General features: G+C 42.9%; 1 protein-coding gene and 2 long non-coding RNA genes across 5 annotated transcripts in view; 2 read left to right on the plus strand and 1 right to left on the minus strand.

The window, feature by feature from the left end:
- The window catches only part of TP53I11 (tumor protein p53 inducible protein 11), a 76,750-nt gene extending 73,434 nt beyond the window's left edge, over window positions 1–3,316 (minus strand). Inside the window, exon 1 of one of the 3 annotated variants that reach the window (XM_020798373.3) lies at window positions 3,032–3,316. The gene's annotated coding sequence lies outside the window, so the exon portion shown is untranslated. Of the gene's footprint in view, window positions 1–1,296; window positions 1,890–3,031 lie in introns of those variants that run through there. The other 2 variants (XM_020798363.3, XM_078389472.1) reach the window with 2 other exon arrangements.
- The window catches only part of LOC140703153 (uncharacterized), a 32,815-nt gene extending 26,987 nt beyond the window's left edge, over window positions 1–5,828 (plus strand). The window contains exon 3 of the long non-coding RNA XR_013543133.1: window positions 5,787–5,828. This is a non-coding gene — a long non-coding RNA (uncharacterized LOC140703153). The remainder of the gene's footprint in view (window positions 1–5,786) is intronic.
- Window positions 5,829–6,206: 378 nt separating this feature from the next.
- LOC144587900 (uncharacterized) lies at window positions 6,207–10,042 on the plus strand. The gene is made up of 2 exons (XR_013543138.1): window positions 6,207–7,575; window positions 9,347–10,042. It is a non-coding gene; the product is annotated as an uncharacterized LOC144587900 (long non-coding RNA).
- Window positions 10,043–18,792: the final 8,750 nt, after the last annotated feature.

The raw sequence follows: 18,792 nt of genomic DNA on the forward strand, positions 1-18,792 counted from the left end.
AAATTCCACCTCACTAAGTTAGATTGATGGGAGTCACAGTTAAACAACATCTGGAAGACCACATTCTCTACCCCAGTGAAGACAAACACTCATCTTGTTCAAAACACTGTCACTCCCTTCCTTGTGACTTCCGTAAACCTCTTAGAAAACTTATTTTTGTTTATCTTGTGGTATAGTGAATTGAGAGATGGACTAGGACTTAGGGAATCAGTTTTCAAGTCCCTGCTCAGTCATGGAAACTCATGTGGGTGAAAAGCAATGGTGAAACCACTTCTTAGATGTTTCACATACTTTGAAACCCCTACCAGGATCTTCATACATCATATAACACTTGATGGTACATAATAACAGTTTGGCTTAAGAGCAAGGTGAAAATCGCTGTAAATGAACAAATCTTTAAAGTGCTACACAGTCTGCCTCATGAGTGCCTAGGAATGGCCTTTAATCACACTGAACTTTTTGGATTCACCAGTAAGATTATGCTCCTTATTTCGTCTTGTAAGGAAGTAAGGCCATTTCCGTTGTTGTCCCAAATGAAGAATGTGGAGCAGAGTGGCATAAAGCAAAATACCTTCTGTAAGATATCACAGAGTAGGTGGCATTACTATCTCTCTTTTTCCTAACGAAGACCTTTTCCACAGCTACACATTTGGAAATTAGTACTTTTATGCAGTTTTATGAACTGGAACCTGTATTGTATGATTATTTTTGTAAGCCCCCTGGTGGGCTTTTTTGTAGGTGGGTGTAATACCGTAAACAAAGAGTGCTTTTTAGTGTTGCCTGTAACAATTCTCTATATTTTGTAATGATCTGTTTTACTAACCATACCAGTCTACAGTGCACAAAAGTCTTAATAACACTTCGAGTACATGGAGTGCTTTGAGCACTCCTTGCTATATGGGTAGACAATACAAGGGCTGCCATGTGGCTACCAGGAGGAAGAGAAGAATGGTCAGAGAGCAAAAGGAGGGAAGGGAAGGCTGACTGAGCAATGAAAAGAGTGACACAAGTAACCACTTCAGCTATCTGGCCAAATTGATCCCCTAACTGACTACTGAGAGAAGAGGAGATGAGAAAAGGATATACTAAGAAAAACAGAGAAAGACAGAGCGAGAAGGATCAGTTCAACATACTTTTTAAAGTCCACACCAGCATCCAACCCCCAGCAGATTACTCTCAAGGCAACAAGGCTGTCACTCTTATAATCACTCTTATAACATTCCTATAAGATGGGACAATATTACCACCAAGCACATTGCTGATGGATAATTAAAGCCTAAGAAAAAATTGACTTGCCTCCCAGTTCATTCTCTTAATCAGCAAGTCATTCTCCCACTTCTCTGATGACTGCTGTAATTCAAAGGGCAGCGAATCTCTTCACATGTGCAGGGGCTCCATTGTTCACAAAGTGAACTGAGCAAGCATTCATCACCAGACAAAGAGAGATAAGTACAGGAAATCCACTGGAGAGTAGCTCACAAAGATGAGATCAGCTCCTAGAGGAAATGAGTGAACTGTCACACTCAGGAAACCCTGCCAACAAAGGCCACACCTGCTTATCTCCTAGGTAGGGATGCTTGAGGCCAGACAATGAAGGCATCATCTCTCCCAGCTGGCTCCGAGAGGATCTTTGCACATGGAAATTCGAGGAACTCCGTGACTATCCTTGGGCAAGGCAGAGACAATGAAAGCCAGCTGACCTGGATGCTCAAGTCCATCCTACTGAGAAGCAACTCGACTAACAAAGATGGGGGGAGCAGGTGTGTGTGTGTGTGTGTTGGTGCGTGTGCACGCGTGTGTGCATGTGTGTTGGAGGGACACTTCTCTCTCTTTCAGAAAGTGGCGAGACCTGTCAGGGGTCTCACTTCGCAGCGCAGATGCTGCCCTTTCCTTTTCCGAGTAAAGCACAAAGAGGACCCAGACAAAGGAATCCCCTTCCCCACCCCTTCCCGCGGTTGATGCACATCCTTGCACAACTGGGCTGCCCCTGAGGCGCTGCATAAAGCATCTGACACAAAGCGAGGAGAAGAGCGGCACAGGAGAGGGCACGTCGAGTCGGTGACACGTTTCCAGGCACTCCGTGCTCAAAATAAAGGGGGCGGGGAAAAGCCAAGCCCCTTTCCAATTTAGACAGGCATTACTTTATCTATAAGGCTGGGGAACGAAAAGAGGGCATAATGTGGTGAAAAGGAGAGAAAACCAGCGGTGAGGAGGCATAGCGATTTCATTATGGTCCCCCCCCCTCCCTCCATCCTTCAGCCACTGTATCCCAAGGCGCTAGTTAGTTAAATCTGCTAGGGATGCTCCTTTGCCACCGTGTCCGTTCTTTTCTGCGAGAAATCCTGCAAAATCCTTAAAATAGCCTTTCCTCCCGCTGAAATAAAATCTTCATCTCAGCTTCACTCCCGAATAAAGGAGGGGAAAAAAAATAAACGACATTTCGAAGCATTTCTGCACCATTCCCAAACCCAGCCCTGAAGAAATCTTGAAACAAAGAACTATTGCCGGTACAACTTGCTCCCAGGCTCTCGCCCCTTGCTCTTTTTTTAAACCTGTAAACAGGAAACGTGGCTTCCCCTCCCTTTACCAAATAACACTCCGATTTTACAGCTTGCCTTCCTCACCTCAGAAAGCCAATGCCAACGCGGGCTGGGGCGGGGTTAGGCAGAAAAGTCACGGGACAGACACCCACCCGTCTTTCTCTTGCCTTGTATTCATTCGCCAGTCTCCCCCCCCCCCACGATTTCAGCCAGGTTTTCCTCTAATTAAGCGCGTTTATTGGGACTGAAGTTTACAGTACATCGGTCTTCCCCAAACTCCCGATCTATTCCCAGATGACCCCCGGATCATCATCATCATCATCACACACAGAGAGCGAGAGCGAGAGTGTGTGTCATTTAGCAAGAAGACCACAGAGAAAAGAAGGGAGAAAACGTCCCAGTCTACAAAGTGGCAAGATTTTTCCCCTCCAAAAAAAAAAAAAAAAAAAAAAGGTGCTTTCCCAAAAGTCGATGTCCGAAAATAAACTTACGGTCTTAACGCATGGCCCGCACCGCCCAGACAAAAAAAAAGAGTCAGGAGTCCGCACCGCCGCCGCCGCCGCCGCACATCTTGCGGTTTCCCTGGAAGAGCAAGCCGCCAGAAGATCGGCGAGCCCCAGAGATCAACACCTCGGGGCAATCTGCGCGTTTCCCATCAGGAAAGTGAGCTCCACCCCCACATTACCATATGCACGCAGGCACTCCTCAGGATGAAGAAAAACGGAGGGGGGGGGAAACCATTTCAAACACGCCCCCCTCCCTTCCCGGCCGCCGCCGCCGCCACCGCTTTATTGCCGCTTCGCCCACACGCTGGGCCGGCTAGCGGGAGGAGCGACACCTGTCGGCAGCGAGGGGCGCGGCAGGATTCAAGCTGGGCAACAGCCTGGTAGAGATGGCACCGGAACGGGAGGGAGGGAGGGAGAGAGAGAGAGAGACCAACGGGGGGCTTTGTACGCCCCCCCCATGCACTGCCTCCACATGGGGGACTCCTACACCTCCCCCTCACGTGGTGAAGTGTCCCGGGTTGGTTGCTGAAGGCGAGACAGGGACATGGCCTCTCTGCCCACAACGAAAATATCCGACATATTTTGCATTGGTCAAACCCAAAGGACAGTCGCGCCCCCGCCCCCGTGGAAACTTTCAGCAACTTCTTCGCCTCAAAAAAAATGCCTTTAAATGAAAGGCCATGAAAGAGTTCTCTTGTTGCTTCTGCCTGTGAGCTGCTGTCCTCGAGCGTCTTTCTTGACTGGCCGCAGCTGTTCAACCAAGCAAACTTTCAGCCGGTGAGAATTTCCTCCCCACTGACTGGATAAGGAACAAAATCCTGCAGCCAGGCTGGCTGGAGCTTGTGGCTTTTCCCAGCTCTGGCCTCAAAGCCTGGGAAAACATCTTCAGCTGAATTTCTGCCTTGTCACACAGTTGTAAGAGCAGACAGGAGACTCCTCTTGGTCAAAGGGGTGGAGAACAAGCTGGCAAGAAATGTGATGGAAGGATTGTTCCGTTTGCTGAGATTTGCATCCTTGCTCATGCTGAAGGGCCAAAATTACTCATAGCTCCTCTCCAGATGTACAACTGCCCAGACAGACAGTACTGTTTTATTCAGGGCACCAAGCACCAAAGCTGCAACTAGGTACTATTTTTTACTTATTTATACGTGCCAGTTACATTTATGTGTCACCTTTCCCAGACTGGGGTTCATAGGCGTCTTTTTCCTCACCTTATTGTCACAACAACCCTGTCAGGTAAGTGAGGCTGAGAAACATCATTGGCCATCCACTGAAGTCATGGTTGGGTGAGACGTCGGTGGATCTCCAGAGTCTCAATCCGACTCTCCAGCCTGGAGAGTTCCTCCTGATTGACCTCTACTGCAGAGATGGGGACTATGTGGCCTTCTAGATAACGCTTGACTGGAACTAGCGTTAGCCCTGGTCATCATGACCCATGGAGAGACTGAATGGAGCTGCAGCCCAGCAACATCTGGCAGTTCACAATTCCCCTGTCCCAGCTGTACCAATACTCAGCTTCAGTCATTCATAAGTATAGGACAGTGGTTCCCAACCTTGAGTAAACCAGGTGTTCTTGGATTCCAATCCCCAGGAATCCTGTCCAGCACAACTGGTGATGAAGGCTTCTGAGAATTGTAATCTAAGAACATCTGGGTTACTCAAGGTTGGAAACCACTGGCTTTGGACTAGGGTGGGAGAATGGTGATGCAAAAAAGTTGGTAGTACAGCAGCTGTGTCTTGTCTCAGGAATGGAAAAGTACAGGTATCATCTTCACTGACATTATTTGTCTGCCAGGGAAATCACTTAATCCATTGTACAGGTTGATCAACTGAGGTTAAGAGACTCCAGTTTATTCCAGTTTACTCAGGAAATGTATGTAGAAGTGAGGAGAGGTGTGCTTGCAGGTCTCAAGGTCCAACATTAACTACTGGATTGCAGACCATAACGTTACAGTATTCCTAGGTTTTTTTTTCCTCAGTCAAACAGGTACTTTCATGGATTTGCTCCCACAGAAGCAGTAGTCCTCAACTTTGGCCCTCCAGATGTTTCAGACTTCAACACCCAGAATATCTAGGCCAGTGGTCCCCAACCTTGGGCCTCCAGATGTTCTTGGACTACAACTCCCAGAAGCCTTCAGCACTACCTCTGCTAGCCAGGATTTCTGGGAGTTGAAGTCCAAGAACATCTGGAGGCCCAAGGTTGGGGACCACTGCTCTAGGCAATACACCTACCTAGTGATCAAGGATTTTGGGAGTAGAAGCCCAAAAACACCTGGATAGTCAAAGAGTGAGGATCACTACAAAATGAAACTTCTGTAGCTGCAGTAGTTTATACAGTACCTGAGATGAGGGGGGTATAATGTAGCATTTAACACCATGTATAGGTGTAATTCAAGAGTCGTTATTTATCCTTTATGTGGCATGTTGAATGTTCAGGTAATGACATAAATAATGCAATTTATAACAACTTTGCCAGGCAGGTATTATTGTATTATATTGGCTGAAATCCTGTTGCTTGGCATGAGAAAACTTGTAACTTTCATCCCATTCCTAATAGAAATAAAGAGTCTCCTCACAATTCTTGAGGTCTGTGAATGCATGCTGGCTAGCATGTGAGAAGTGCAGGAGATAGTTTTAAATAGCTAGTTAGGAATGATCAGAAAGTTAAGAATCTTCTTATGCCAAGCAATAGGATTTCAGCCATGGCATATACAGCTCCATGTTTTTTTTTCCTTTGCAGCTGGACTTCTGGCTTATTTTGTCCTGATCATTTGGTAATCTGAACTGCAGGTGTAAAATGGGAGTAAAGGGGGGGACAAAGGGTTAAAATTTCCCTCACTCTGGGAACTGGATCAGGTTGCTTGCATGCTTGGGAGTAAAACAGTGGCAAAGTATACATTAATAAAAAACAGCTTCCACATACAGTTTTTGCCCTTGTATGGCCATCTTAAACATTAGGGATGGGACATTTGTTGCCTGCCAGATGTTGTTAGAATCAAAGCCCGATCAGGTTCAATCAGCATGATTAACGGGATGATGGGCATTGCACTCCCATGGCAACTTAAGGTATATTTGTCTTCACCACATCCCAACAATAAACGTATCTCTGAAAAGAAGTCTTATTGAGTCTAGAACTCTGGATAGACTTGTGCTAATAGCCGCTATTTAGGCTTTAATACAATTGTGTTGTCTTCTGCATATACGGAAGGGACTGTGTTTACTATTCTCATTCAGAAATGGTATGTCTGAAGAGGAAACCCTGCTCTGTCTTCGGCCACTGTAGAGGTGAGCAGTACTTCTATGAGACTGCTTATAGCTGGGTCAGAGAGATTTCCGGACAGGTGGAAGGGTTGATTTAAGCAAGATTGCTCCTTGCAAAATGACCCTTTCCAGTGTGATTGTATGTGTGCCTTTCCTATCATCTACAGGGTCTCCTGCTCAGACACACTGCTTCTATATGAAGAAATGATGGAGCCTCCTTGTATGCAAAGTCCACACACATATCAGCACTCAAATTGGATTTATATCATGCCTGCACATCAAATTAATGGTGTGCAAGATTTTTTTTCATGGGAAATTCCAAGGTGACTGCTTTTGCTGTTAAGCTTTCAGGAAAGATGTCTTCAATTGCTCCTATGAACAGGCTGAAGAGATTGTTTTTTGATAGCCTATGATTGCAGAAGAAGGAGATTTATTTGGCCATCTCTCTGAATTCTTAAACATGACAGATGTCAGCTGGCATGAGATGAGGAGAATTCAGATGAATGCGCTGCATTTGAAATCCCATCAGAACTCATACAGCCTCCAGAGATGCATGCAACCCATTGTTCCTTTCCTCAGCCTTTAATTAACATGGAAATTATTTTTATGACATCTCTGTGAATGTGGATTATTTATGATTCCTGATAAGCAAGTTGGGAAGAAAGAACTGCATGTAAAGCATTAGCAATATAAAAAAAATGTGCCTTGTCTTTGTTACAAGTCTTTGCTAACTCTAATACAGTAAACAAACACATGAGCACAACCACAGTATTTTCCCTATGGGATACAGGACAAGCTGATTGAAGATTTGTCTTGATCAAAAGTAGCTATGTGATACGGGCAGAAGAATCACACAGACCAGTCTCCTTGAATGGTGCATGTTCCAGATGTTGGTTTGCAGCTCCCAGAACCTCCCCAGCTAACATAATCTATATAGCACACCAGGTGCGGTGACTCCAAAAATCATAGCCCAAAACGTCTGGATGCTATCTTCTTGGTAAAGTCTGACCCAGGTCAGTTCCCCCATAATAGAAGTGAGATAGGCCCCTTGAAAACTTATGCCAAACAAAATATATTAGCATTTAGGGTGCCTCAAAACTTTGGTGTTGTTTTTTCCCTGCAATACACTAACACAGCTTTTTCCTTGGAAAGTTTCAGCTGCTGTGGTACCACTGAAAATGTGACCCACTATAGACAAGGAGACCTGTTTGGTGGCCACTCCCAGGTTATATATCATGGGAGTCTAGGCAGGTCCTCTATTTAATCAGGTGAGTTTTCAGCAGCATATAGTCTGATTCTACTTTTAACAGGAAAGTGTTGTCCTTTTTATTGTGGTTTTTTAATGTTACTTAAGTATTACAGTTTTTGTTTTCTTGGCTAAAATCCAACTGGTGCTCACATAACATTGCATGAATTACCACTGTTCATTGCAGTAAATTCAGAAGGTTCCAGAATGCATCTCAGTTGCACAATTGGGCATTTACCTAGGCATGCAACCAAGGTATGGGCCAGTACCTTCCATGAACACCATGGACGGTGCTGGTTGTTGAGTTGTAGCATTACACCTTTTTGTAGTTTTCTCTACCTGTTTGTAATCCTTCTGAGAAGTGCTCTCAGCTTTGGTTTGAGAATAAAGGCAGGATACATTTAAAATAGGTATAAAGCACCATGCTTTGGTATGCAACAGGCCAGAACAGTGTTATTCCATGAAATGGGATTCTAATATGCAGTTATGTAAATGAGTCAGGATTCACAAGATCAGACTACAGTGGTGCCTCGACTTCCGAAAGCCCCTACCTATGACCATTTTGAGTCATGATCAGCTCCGGCCGCAAAATTTTGCTTCTACTTGCGAACGGAGCTGCCACTTACAAACAGAAAAAGGCAAAAAGGGGGGAAAGGTGGGAAATTCAGTGAGAAATTCAGATTTCTAACTGTAGATGGTGATGAGGCTGTTCCTTTGTAGCTCTTCCACCCCAGCAGGGAGGAGGTTTGGGACTGCCTCCTTCTGCTTCTGAGAGCATGTGCGTGTGTTTGCAGAGAGGCTTTGGGCTGCCTTGTAAACTAAGACGCTGTTTTCTGCTTTTTAAAAACTGTTCTGTGTGTTTTTTGCAGCATGGTTTTGAGCTGGGGGGTTTAACTTTCTGTGCTGCGATGGGTCTTGGGGGGTTGTTTGTTTTTTGGATTTTTCCCCTCATTTCCGATGGGTCTTGGGGAGTTTCCTTGCTTTTTGGATTTTTTTTTCTTTCATTTCCAATGGGTCTTGGGGAGTTTGTTTGCTTTTTTCCAGAATGCATCTCAGTTGCACAATCGGGCATTTACCTAGGCATGCAACCAAGGCATGGGCCAGTACCTTCCATGAACACCCCCCATTTCCAAGCTTGCGCAATCTGCTTGATTGCTTTTTGCTTTGTTTTGTTTGCATTTGCAATGAGTCTTTCAGGGTTGATTGGTTTTTGGTTTGTTTTCTTTGCATTAGGTCTTGCACGCTTGATTGCTTTTTGCTTTGTCTTGTTTGCATTTGCAATTGGTCTTGCACGGTTGATTGCTTTTCCTCCCCCTCCCCCCGGAAGGAATTAATCATGTTTCTGTCCAGTCTTGCAGTGATTTTTTTTCTTTGGCCGGAATGGCTTAATTACATTTCAATACATTCCAATGGGAAATGGTGCTTCAGCTTATGACCATTTCAAGTTACGACCATCTTCCTGAACCAATTAAGTTTGTAAGTCGAGGCACCACTGTACCTCACTGTGACTTTCCATTCAATTGAAGCTATGGCATCATCTGCCACTGCCCTTAGGACTTCTCTGTTCCCTCCAAGTTTAACCTCAGTCCTCACAACAGCTGGAAGAGAAATTATTTTCCAACAGCAATATATGTATGGTTACAAACAACCCCTGTTGTAATGCAAAGTATTTGAGAGTAGTTTAGTCTCAGTTCAGAACAATTAGCTTTGCAAAAGGCTTACACCTTATTTGTTTATATAGTATGTCAGGAACGAGTGCTGGCAGACTAAACTTATCCTAATTTTTTGATCAGGTTTTTGATGTAGATCACAAACTGAATATGAACCAACAGTGTGATTTGGCTGCCAAAAGAAAAAAAGAAAAGAAAAGACAAATGCTACTTTAGGGTACATTGACAAAAACATAGTCTCAAATCCTGTGAAGTATTCGTCTTCTTCTATTCAGCCTGTTTAGGCTTCATCTTGAGTACTGTGTCCATTTCTGGAAACCCTATTTTAAAAAGAGTGCCAACAAACTGTAACAAGTTCAGAGGAAGGCAACAAGGGTGATCGGAGGACTGGAAACCAAGCCCTGTGAGGAAAGCCTGAAAGAACTGGGTATGTTCAGCCTTAGGAAAAGAACACTGAGAAGTGATATGGTAGCCTTCTTCAAATACTTGAAAGATTGTCATATGGAGGATGGACAGAATCTGTTCTCAATCATTTCAGAGTGCAGGACATGTAATAATGGGCTGAGGTTACAAGAAGCCAAATTTTGATTAAATATGATGAAAAAATCATAACTCTTAGAGCAGTTTCTTTTCTTACCCAGTAATTCCTCAGTTATCCTTCCACTTACTGCTTTCCTCTTTAAGGACATAGCTAAAAGATCATTAGCTGCAATGACTAGGATATTTTACATAAAGAAGAACTTCTGATTGTGCAGTGCTGTATAATCAAACTAGGAGTCTCTACCTAATCTCTGTCCCACTTCAGGAATCACATGTACTAAGCCACTAGTTCTGTACCACTAGTTCTGTAACACTCCACTGTAGATAACAGAGTTATTATCTATAGGCTAGGTAATAACTCTGCCTATGTCAGTGGGAGCTGATGTTAGCTGAAGTTCAACAATATATGAAGATCCAAATGTGTCTGTGTTTGTGTGTGTGTACGTTTCTAAAAGCAATGGTAAACCACTCCTGGACATTTATATCTTGAAATGGTATGAGAGATAACAAGAGATAATAGTGGAAAATTAAATTGCCAAAAGTTACTCAATCAGCTATTGGGAAGAGTAAAGGATAAGTGCCAAGACATTGGAACTATTACATTGTTATCTATATCATTCTTTAATCATTATTGAAAATGGTGATTAACAACCAAATGGCAACCAAAAAAATCAGATGATTAAAAAAAATTCCAAAATTATTTGTTTACGATTGTTAACCCAATCTTACATAATAGTAAAATCAGAAGATTGAGACTTTGAAGGGTAATGACGAAGGAACTAGGAAAGATCCTTAAGTGTGAAGATGTGCCAATGGAGACCAAAGCCAAGATCATCAATAGTATGTTATACTTGTACAGGTGTAAAATCTTAACAGTGAAGAAAACAAACAGGAAAATAATTTATTCACTCAAAATGTGGTGTTGAAGGAAAGCTTTATGGATACTTTCAACTGCCAGAAAGACAAAGTCTGAAAAATTCACTAGAAGCTAAAATGACAAAATTGTGGCTATCATACTTTGGACATATCAATAATGTGAGGAAAAGTTGAAAGCAGTAGGAAAAAAGAAGTGGGAAGAATTGATGCAGGAAAGGAACCCACAGCTTTTAGGCTGCAAGTCCTGAGTAAGGACTCTTAATGACAGGACCCTTGGGAGGTCATTAATTCATAGTGTTGCCATAAGTCAGAAGCAACGATACAGCGTGTAACATGAAGTACAAAAATGGAGCGTGTTAATTGCATGTTTGGAGAACAGCAAAAAAAAGTACAGGGATGGTTAAGAAAGATACATCAAGGTGTAATATGTTTGCGTGAACTTCTGAATCATACAACACTTTTTCCTCAGCCTGAATGTAATTAGGAAAGAAAAGCAGATGTTTCTCAGAGATGTCATACAATTTAGCCTAATCTGCAGTCTGTTTCAGTCTTAACCTGGCAGCAAAAACCACTCTTCCATACATACAAATTAAGAACTGTGCATTCTGTATGGCATTCTTGTACAGCTTGTTATCTGGACAGTTCTTCAAAACTATTTACATAAATAATCAATAAACAACATAAAATGAATTGATTTTTGGCAAGAATTTTTAAAACGTATGATAGCTGTTGTCATTTTTAAATGATATAAGAGTGCAGTCACATTATTATTACTTTGAAGCTTATTTGGCCTAAAAAGCAAATTATAAACCCAATTATGTCTATACAAAAGCACATCTTGCCTAGGGCCTCGCAGGTAATTGTCCCCTAAGATTCCCACTTTGCACATTAAAATACATACTTTTCCTATTCTCTGTCTGGCATCTGGGTCAGAGAGGAAACACTTGATTATATTTATATATTACAATGCCCAAATTGCCATAGCTAGCATGCTTGCAGTGGGATTTTGTGGGAGTTGCACATCAAAAGACAAATGTTCCAACTCTGATCAGGGGTTTTAAGTAACACCCAAAAGCTTTTGATCTGAACCAGAACTCACCATAGCTTAACAATGGAACCTGCTTTGAATGCCATGATTCAGGCTTGACAGTGTAACGTCTGAACACAGGCAGAGGACCATCATTTTACCTAACAGGAGGGCTGGGCATATGCCTCAAGTACTAGATGCTGGGTAATAGTGAAAATAGCCACAGCAACTGTTTTGCCTTTGAAGGTGACCCGATGGATGTTCCCACATTACTGTTAAAAAGTACATCCATCATTCTTCAGAGCACAATCTAGTTCCATGCGGGTAGGAGCCATTGTTCACATGTGTTTGTTGATGTTTCTATCAAACATATGGTATATATTTTTCTATCTATTATTTATACACTTCTTGATGCATTTGAAACATTGGCCTGGTTTTAAATTCTCCAGACAATACAGCCTTGTTAAATGGACTGAATCTAAAACATTACAAGCTCACTATATAAATGGGTAATTTCTTTTTTCTTTCTTCAGTTGTTTTAAATATGCTCCAAACACATGTATGCCCTGTATTTTCCAAAGTATCTGGGAAGAAAAATATTAGAACTTCAGTTAAACTGAAATCCCTAGATGGGAAGCTGGGCTGAGGGTGAAGGCCAGGTATGTTTGAATGGATGTTTTGCTGAGGTTTTTTTTCTGGGCTTTCTTTTTGTCTCCTCACCTAACAGTGCGCGAAATTCTCAAATTCTATCTCTGGCCTTAATATGGTAAATAGCAAAGCCAATTAGACTTGCATAAGCCTGGGAAGCAGGAAATTTTTAAGGGTCAGATCATACTTTCGCACTATTAAAGAGCAGGCCAGGTAGGTGGGGCTCATCAGCCATGGAAGGCAGCGCATCTAGGAGAAGGAAAACCTCCACTGCCTTGTGGCTACATCCACTCATGGAAAAGGCTTCAGGAGTTAACCTAGAGGCAAAATCCGGAGCTGGAGTCCCGAAGGCAGCTCATGTCGTTCTGCCAACTCCTGCGACTTTGCTGGAACCAGTCGTATTGGCTCTTGCCTTTCCATTGGACCATTTCAGCAATGTGGAGAGGGGGGATCTGCTGCTTGGGTAACAGCTTATCCTCCATATTACTTTACCCGGGCTTCATGCTCTGGAGAGGACACTCCTCGATTCAGAGCATGTTACCTTGGTCTCTCTAGACAGAAGGAGGCCTATGCAAAGATGACAATAACATACAGAAAGACCCAGCTGAAGATGGGGCTGTGTCAGACAGTTGTCACAAAACCCACAAAGAATCTTTGCACATCCTAAAGGTTAAGACATTTCTTCCGAGCCAAACTACTGTGAATTTTGTCAGGTGCAAAATTTTAAGTTGGAAGTATTTAAGAGGACAGAAAATGGGCCTGATAGGCCATGTAGTACAAGAGTTAGTGTGAATTTTGCAAAATGGTGTGTGGAGCACAGAATCCAATTCAGTCAATAAGATTTAGCTTGCATGGGAGTGACTCACTCTAGATGAGCAGCTACTGGAAGCACAGCAAAATTGATAATACTAATTAAGGGGTAATGAGAGATGATGGAAGTTGCATTCTGACAACATCTGGAAGATGAAGAGTTGCCCAACCTGATATGAACTTAAAAATACCTTTAAAAGAGAATAACTTTCCAGAATGAGCTAGGAATTTCCAGGATCTGCTGAGATAAATTCTAACTAGGTAGGATAAGCATAGGTCCCGAAAACACCTATTTTGTGAGCACGGAGGGAGCTGTCAAAATCGTGGTCTAGCAAAAATTGGTTTGCGAAGCAGGGACCAAACATTGTCCAGCGAAATTCCCCCATAGGAATCACTGTTTTGCGAATCGCTATAGCGATCGCAAAAAGTCAATGTCTAGCGAAAAAACTGTCATGTGGGGTAACTGTCTAGCGAGGCACCACTGTACTACATTCCTCCTGATTGACATCTACTACAGAGATGGGGACTATGTGGCCTTCTAGATAATGCTTGACTGGAACTAGCATTAGCCCTGGTCATCATGACCCATGGAGAAGACTGAATGGAGCTGCAGTCCAGTAACATCTGGCAGTTCACAATTCCCCTGTCCCAGCTGTACCAATACTCAGCTTCAGTCATTCATAAATATAGGACAGTGGTTCCCAGCCTTCAGTAAACCAGGTGTTCTTGGATTCCAATCCCCAGGAATACTATCCAGCACAACTGGTGATGAAGGCTTCTGAGAATTGTAGTCTAAGAACATCTGGGTTACTCAAGGTCATATGGATGATGGACAGAAACTGTTCTCAATCATTTCAGAGTGCAGGACATGTAATAATGGGCTGAGGTTACAAGAAGCCAAATTATGATTAAATATAAATTCTAACTAGGTAGGAGAAGATTCAAGATTCATACATTGATTGAAGTTACTCAGCTAATTCAGAAGGAACAGACTAACCAAGAAGTGTGGAAGAGTAGCATTGTATTACAGAATATTTGCAACTGCAAGAAGATTCATGGGCTTTTCGTACTGACTCTTGGTGGAGAGCATTTCAATAAAAATTTGAGAAGGGCCTATTACAGACTTCTTAGCCAGATGGAAGAGGTGAATGATACCCTCCTAACAGAGTCATGACTAGCCATGTTGGCAGCTGGAGCAAGTGCCTCTGGCTCCCACCCTCTTGGCCCCAAGGCATGACACCCCAGGAAGAAGGAGGATGTGGTATCTCCCAAAAGAAAGAGAAAGTTTATGCCACCTGACCCCCCCCCCCGCAAAAAATAGGAAAGGAATGCCTATGAAGTTTCAATTGAGCAGGCCCACTAAATCCATGGAGATTTGTTGAATCAACTTCTCTATAAATCCCATTGATTGAAATTAATCTACTGTAGTTGCAATTTACTACAAGAAAATAAGTCACAACTAGAGATGGAGATATTTGTATTCGTATGCAAATACAAGTATCACTGTCTTAGCTTTCCCTACTGAGAGTCCCACCCCCAGGACCACACCATCCACTCACATACCACTGCGGTGATGGTCCCACTTGTCCTGCCAATGGCATTCGAAGCTCTGCTGTGTTCCTGCTTAGCCAGCCACTCCAGGCAGGGGGAGGGAGGACAAGTCTCCCCGCATGGCTGCTAAGTGGCCAGCCAAGCAGGAAGACCTTGAAACTCCAGGCACCATTGGCAGGACGAGCAGGACTGTCACCGCAACAGGATGTGACATTCCTGCTTGGGACAGGGATATTCGTATTCATATTCAAATACTCCAGTCTCTAGTCACTGCCAGAATAGGCCCATTTGAATCGATGGAAAGTTAACTCACTATATCCCTAGTGAGTCAGTGGACCTACTCTAGTGTTACTAACTACACCAAGCAACAGGATTTCAGCCATTTCCAAACATTCAAAGAGGAGAGATATCATGGCCCTGCAATAACAAGTTTTCAAATGAGCTAATGTTTAAAAGGGCATGCAGAAGAAGTGGAAGGAGAAGCGAACCATTAAGGAAACTTGTAAATGAGTAGCCAGGATTTGTAGAGGGAAGGTCAAGAAAGCTTAAGCTTAAGTTCAGAAGGAGCTCAGACTTGCAAGAAAGGTTAAAAATAACAGGTTTTTTGCAGGTATGCTTAAAGCGAGAGAGAGAACAAAGAAACTGCTGGTCGTCTATGTGAAAAGGATGAAAGAAATACCGCAGAGACAAGGTGGAACTGCTTAACAGCTATTTTCCACTCTCTTTTCCCAAAAGGAAAACAGTAGTCGACTGAGTGCAAGTAGAATAAAGGAGGCAGAGTAAAGAGATAGTGCAGGAAAACCTAGTTCCTCTAAATGTATTAAAAGCTCTTGGGCCAAATGAATGGCAGTTCCATGATTCTATGAAAATAATGGTCATTCAGGACCTCTTACAAAAATAAGGCTTTAGTTTATTTGTCTCATTTACCCATGAGGTGTGTATGTCATAAGTATATTTTATAGTTCTGTGGCATCAGTCCTTAACAGTAGTTTCCTGAGATGAATACTATAATAGTAAGCGCACTACTGGCTTTTTAGTAAAATTGGAAATGTAATTGCAGCAGCAATAAGGAACGTTCTTCCGACGTGCGCAGTCTAACACAGCCACTGTACTCAGCAGCAGGGAGTGTAAACTTCACAAATAGCAAAATGATACCAATAGTGATTTCCTTGAGAATTGTTCTGCAGTTGGAATTCTACAGGGCAAATGGCTGACTCCTTATCTGGTTTTTGCAGGAAGATACATGCTGGAAATTTGGAGCATACCCTGAAAACTGTCTCTCAGATGAAGTGCACCTCCCTAAGGGAAAGGATACATTCCCTTTGTGGCCTCATCTGGTCAAGGGAAATGCTCTAGATTCTTTGGTCAACATTTTTTGAGCTTGCGCAAGGAGTTGTCCAAAGAACAGATATATTCGCAAACGCTTTCACAGCCAGGATCTAATAGTTGTTGTGGGTTTTTCAGGCTCTTTGGCCGTGTTCTGAAGGTTGTTCTTCCTAAAGTTTCATCAGTCTCTGTGGCCAGCATCTTCAGAGGGCAGGAGTAGCACTCTGTGCTCTGGTGCAGTATGTTTGGGAGTTGAGTATTTATAGCTGTTGGATCAGCTTTTGTCCTTTTCAGGAGATGGGTGATTATGGTGATCAGTGTGTTTTTGTTGTGGGTGTACTGTTGTGATAAGGAGGAGAGATTATCTGTCACTGTGATTGATGGATGTCATTAGCTGGTCTTTTGTGTGTAGTGATCACCAGTCCTTGTGGCTGGGTAGAGTTTGTTGACCTTCTGCAGGTTGTATTTTTCAGTGCTGGGAGCCAAGCTTTGTTGAGTTTTAAACTTTCTTCTTTTTTGTTGAAGCTCTTCTGGTTTTTGTGGATTTCAATGGCTTTCCTGTGCAGTCTAATGTAATGATTGTTGGTGTTGTCCAGTATTTTGAAAAAGAATTTCATGTCCAGCTTGTTTTAGGGCATGTTGAGCTACTGCCAATTTTTCCAGTTCACAGCAGCCATGAAATTAAAAGACTCCTGCTTCTTGGGAGGAAAGGGATGACAAACCTAGATAGCATCTTAAAAAGCAGAGACATCACCTTGCCGACAAAGGTTCGTATAGTCAAAGCTATGGTTTTTCTAGTAGCGATGTATGGAAGTGAGAGCTGGACCATAAAGAAGGCTGACCGCCAAATAACTGATGATTTTTAATTGTGGTGCTGGAGGAGACTCTTGAGAGTCCCCTGGACTGCAAGGAGAACAAACCAATCCATTCTGAAGGAAACCAACCCTGAGTGCTCACTGGAAGGACACATCTTGAAGCTGAGGCTCCAATACTTTGGCCATCTCATGAGAAGAGAAGACTCCCTGGAAAAGACCCTGATGTTGGGAAAGTGTGAAGGCAAGAGGAGAAGGGGACAACAGAGGACGAGATGGCTGGACAGTGTCACCGAAGCTACCAACATGAATTTGACCCAACTCCGGGAGGCAGTGGAAGACAGGAGGGCCTGGTGTGCTCTGGTCCATGGGATCATGAAGAGTCGGACATGACTAAATGACTAAACAACAAAGAATTCACTTTAAAGGTGATTGAAGTGGTTCACCGAGAAGGCAGAACTGATGCAGAATATAAAAATAAATAGATATAAAGTGAGAAAGTTGTGCTAAGGAACTCCTTAAATAAAAAAAGAGAGACTTCTAGGCTTCATCATCCTGCCTCTAAGAGTTGTTGCTGTAATCTTTTGCATATGTTAACATTTGCATCATGTGCACCCTACAGAGAGCTCGTGACATTCTGTGCTCACAGAACCTGTGAAAAATTCATACCCAGTTGAATCCAGGAGAAGATTTCTGTGATAATACCTCTGTTTTTAGATGTTGTTTACCTCCCACAGCCTATGAGTGATTATCTAGATTGGTTTCTGCTGCTAGCAATTCAAAATATGCCAGGCACCCTGATTGTTGTAGACTAGGGGTGTGTAGAGCCTCCTTGACCCACTCTGTGCCCAACGAAAGGTCATACAGATCAGGGTAATCCAATATGTATCCTCTAGGAGACTTTTTGACCCAATTTGTCCATGCATCCCTGACATTGTGTGAATGTTTTTGGATCTCTCCTCTTAAAAAAAAATCCTGCAAAAAGAAGGGAGAGAAATGCAAGCAGCTGTGACCTGGTGGGCCACTATACCACACCCATCTACTCTATGACTATGCAGTAATCATCCTTCCATAAGCGCAGACACACTCAGTCCTAATACTGTACTTATATTTCAGTAACGGTTAGTACAGAGAGCAAGAACAGCCGAGAAGAATTGCAGAAAATTAGAAGCCCATCTAAAGAGAAGTTCAAGTCTTTCCCTTCATCCTTCAGCTTCACAAAATGACTGCTGGAGCAGATGCTAGAGCATGCAGATGCATAGTAACATCTGTCTGAGGTCTCCTTAGTGCCTCAGTGGTGGGAATGTCCAGGTGAAATCTTGGGCTTTATTGGGAGGCGGGAGTTTCAGCTCAACTTTCTCTTTGGTGCCAGCTGTTCAGCTGTGCCTGTACAAATCTGGATTTCCCCTTTCCTCATTGAAATCATTGGTCATATTTTTAACCCTGCAAATGTCAAATGGAATATGAAGCTCCCTTGTGGTATTGCTTTACCCCAGAGAAAGCAACACACCCCCTGGGTGTCTATATTGATGTTATATGCCATAATGTAATTTCTAACCTATGGTGACCTTATGAATGAACAATTTCCAAAATGTCCTGTCCTCAACAGCTCTGCTCAGCTCTTGTAAACTCAAGCCTGTGGCTTCCTTTAGGGAGTCAGCCCATCTCCTATTTGGTCTTCCTCTTTTCCTTCTGCCTTCCACAGTTCCCAGCATTGTTGTCTTGTCCAGAAAATCCTGATGTGCTCAAAGTAGGACAGCCTCAGTTTCAACATTTTTTCTCCAAAGATACTACAGGCTTGACTTGATCTAGGACTCACTAAAAGAATAAAATAAAAAGTAACATCAGACCTATACAGTAATAGGCATGAAACATTATAGAAGTATTATAGGGCATGCCCCACACATCAATCTTCACCATCAGGCAACGTCACATATCACATCACAACCTCAGCAGCAGCATTAAATAAAATAAATTAA

Source organism: Pogona vitticeps, chromosome 1 (assembly GCF_051106095.1).
Source record: "Pogona vitticeps strain Pit_001003342236 chromosome 1, PviZW2.1, whole genome shotgun sequence".
Lineage (NCBI taxonomy): Eukaryota > Metazoa > Chordata > Lepidosauria > Squamata > Agamidae > Pogona > Pogona vitticeps.